The following is a 3,753-nucleotide window of genomic DNA, read 5'->3' on the forward strand; positions in this document are numbered from 1 at the left end:
TTAAATGCCAAACAGTTTCTATTTTTTTGTTATTTAGGCTAACAATAAATATAATAATAGATTAAACTTCATATTAAATCTGACCGATTGCGTTGTACAAAATTTAACTTAAAAATTAAAAAAATAAGTTAATTGTAAGTAAATTAAATTATAAGTCAAATTAAATTAAGTTATAAGTTAAATTCTAATAATTTTTCCAAAGTTTTTGTATGGTTTAATTCTATATATTCCTAGGAAAAAAATATAAAACCACATGTTCACTACACACTAACCAAGCTAGATTATATTAGGTTTTCTGCGTTTTTTAAATCTTGTAAATGTAAAGAATTAAATTATAAGCAATTAATAGAAACATCAATTACCATATAATGCTCCCTTTTTTGAAATTCCATTTTCTTCCAGAAGCACTATAATAATAACTTTTATTGCAAATGGACGGAATTAAGTTTTAATGGACGGCAACGCACGCGTAACTACTCGGTATACGATCAGCGTCGAAATGAACAGCGAGGTGCGAGGCTGCGAGGAACGTTAATTTTAAAATGCATTCCGATTCGACCAATAGATCTTATTTGCCGAGAGTAGGAAAAGCAATGTCCAATAAGATTGGACATTGCTATTTCAAAATCCCTATGCTCTTGGAAATCCTTAAACTAACCATTTTCCACCAACAATGGTAGCTGCATGGTTAAACACAAAAGGTCTCTGTCCTTCCTAATAGTCACTACCTGAGTTTGATTTTTGAAGGCAAAATTGAATAGGGAAAGCAAAGAGAAAGTGCAACGTACAGAGAACTTCTTATGGAAATTGAAATGTTTTTTTTTTTTCACCAGAATATTCGGTCGGTATTCCAAAAATTTTAATAATTTTCACGTTGACCATATATCCATCAATCTTGACAACAATGATACAAAACAAAAGGTCTGGACACTCTAACAGCAATACCGGATCTTGAATTTTAGAAAGCAACAGAGGACTTTTTCTTATTAGACAATGGATCTTTGAACAAAGATCTCTTTCCAAAAAGAATACTTTAAGGATCTATGCATTGTCATGCCAACGAAGGTACATACACTGAGAAAAAAATGTTGTAAATTTGACTAAACTCGTTTAGTTGTAGTGATTTGTTTAATGCAAATATTAATATATTTAAATCAAATATACGTGAGTAATATCAAGAAATTCTGAATCTATTTAAATATAATATTTTTTAAATTAACAAATGTTAGCAGCTTGACAGCCCGTGACTGCTGCATTAGTTGAATCAAATAATATTTCTTTGAATCTACGATTTTTTTTTCTCAGTGTAGGGGTTTAACGAAAAGATCTACCCGTTTTAATTACATTACTCGACTCTGATTTTTGGAGGGAAAACGAATTGAGAAAGGAGCGAGATGTGTAACGGAGAGCTTAAGCGCGTCTGCTAATGCGCGCATCACTGCGCATGCGTAGGATCTGTGTCCCTCCATCTGAGAACGCTACTCGTGTACATGTGTGTTATGTTGCATTTATTTATGCAGAATATTAATAGCTAAATATATAAATCTACAATACTAGATTAAGAAAAAATTGCATTAGACCTATTCTATAAAATAACAAACAAAAATAAATTTTTATATAATATATAAACTATTAATGGAATGCATTGTAAGGTAATGATTCCATCCATGCAACGAGCGAATTAGGCTGCTAAATATTTAATTCCCATAACCACAGGCAAGCGATTTGAAATTCTGCATAAGAAAATCGTTACTAGAGACCATAACAGCATTTAAAAGTGAGAATTTGGAAATGAAATATAATGGCACTTTCGTGTAGCTCATGCAAAATTGTAAGAAATTTTCATATCGTTAAATCAGAAATAATTTGTACAATAATTGAAACAAAACATTACACGTTTATATATTGCATAAAATATATAGCATATAAGCTATAAATACTAATATGGGAAATGTTTATGCTACATGAGTGCTAGATATAGTGAGCAAAGCGAAAAGAATCTTGCCTCTACAATAATATAACATTAATAATTTGTGACAATATTTTAAAATATGTATTATCAATTTTTTTTTTATTCGTATTAATATTTATTTAGAATTATGCTTGTATTATTTATAGACTAATAGAGAATAAAGCAAGATTTATAGATTATTTGAAACAGCACGAATTATTAGTTGCCAATTCATATTTCAACAATATATCCTAATCGAAACCATAGTCAGCAAGGTTTCTCACCTTCGGTATATTACACAGCCTTTCTCGCTCCTCCACATCTAACTGCAATTCATACATACTATTCAGTCAAACAACGCTCTTTTTTTTAGTATGTTAGAAGATTTATATCGAGTGTTATGCAAGGAATGGAAAATGCAAACAATAATAGGAATTGTATGTCCAAACATAGAGAAATTGATAAAAATAAATATAAAATATATTACACAGACACGATCGCATAGCAAAGTAATAATTTACAAGATGTTACATGGACATTACAAAATATTAAACATGTAATTTATATACATTTTGGAACTCCCAATTATTTCAAGTTAGGTGAAAGCAATCTGTTTATATGATTTCACACATTATGCCGTGAATACTGATGCTGTGTAATATGTAATGCGTTAAAACTGGGAAATTGATGGATAGTATGGATATATTACAGGATTTAATGCAGCTTTAAAATATTGCATAGAGTTAGTAAGCCAGCTGTATTCTGCGCTAACAAAATATAAAGAATTAAAATACTAATTACTCACAGAATTGTTCTGCGAGATGGTGTCCACCTGCTGCATCTTGACTTCGTTTCTGCAACAGAAAGAGCGAGACATGGTAAGGACATTTTATTCATAAAATACAAAAAATATATAGATAAACAGAAATATATTATATCAATTACGTGGCAATTTCACAAAATATACTAAAATATTTTGTGAAATATAGTGACTTTGTAAAACAGAGAAGAAAAGAGCCAGTATTGGTAGTCCTATCTAATAAGCTACATTAATATCCGACAAAAAGAACATAATTATTTTCCTTGACTTTATTTACATTTTTATATATCTTATTCCCGAGTTGAGATTTATCGAATCTTTCTCAAGATAATTTTCTCGACTTGACAGTCCACGCATATGATCTAGCATCTTTAGCATGTAGCAAACGGTTTAACAGGTAGTTTACTGAATGTATGCAAGGCTCGTTACATATATATATATATTTTTTTTTTCGAGTAATCGTTTATAATATATGGCTCATCCACTTCACGATAATGAGCTTCACCTACCTTTCCGACATATATGATACATAAATGCTACGCAGCAGGTAACTGCCTTACGTTGATGCTTGACGCTATGAGGCTTCATCAACAATTGAGATGGCAAGTATATATTCTTAATTGAGCATGGCAGCTCATTAATTGCTTGCCAAGACGATTGCGCTGCAACCAGGGATATTGGTGCCGAGGAGGCATAACACTACACAAGCCTACCGAGTGGTAGTACTTTGAATGTCAGCCCTGTATACCGCTGTTTGACTCCGTACCTCCAGGCAAGACTCGCGACATTAGCAACATCTGGATAACATAACAATAGGACCCCATATTGTAACAACCCCAAAAATTGTTTCATCGTCTTAGAATGATTTTTACATTGAGATGTATTCTCAGGGAATTTATATATTATTTAACATATCATGCAAAACTGAATCTAGTGGTACATGCTGGATAAGCAAAATCTATTTCTTACTATATTACTATAT

The 3,753-nt window shown here is 31.2% G+C and overlaps 1 long non-coding RNA gene across 1 annotated transcript; it reads right to left on the bottom strand.

Moving 5' to 3' along the window:
- Positions 1-2,108: 2,108 nt before the first annotated feature.
- Positions 2,109-3,679, bottom strand: LOC112462404. The gene is made up of 3 exons (XR_003041666.1): positions 3,281-3,679; positions 2,757-2,805; positions 2,109-2,277 (listed from the first exon to the last, which is right to left on the bottom strand). It is a non-coding gene; the product is annotated as an uncharacterized LOC112462404 (long non-coding RNA).
- Positions 3,680-3,753: the final 74 nt, after the last annotated feature.

The sequence above is a fragment of the Temnothorax curvispinosus genome, unplaced genomic scaffold (genome assembly GCF_003070985.1).
Source record: "Temnothorax curvispinosus isolate PA1 unplaced genomic scaffold, ASM307098v1 QBEX01012384.1, whole genome shotgun sequence".
In the NCBI taxonomy this organism is placed as follows: domain Eukaryota; kingdom Metazoa; phylum Arthropoda; class Insecta; order Hymenoptera; family Formicidae; genus Temnothorax; species Temnothorax curvispinosus.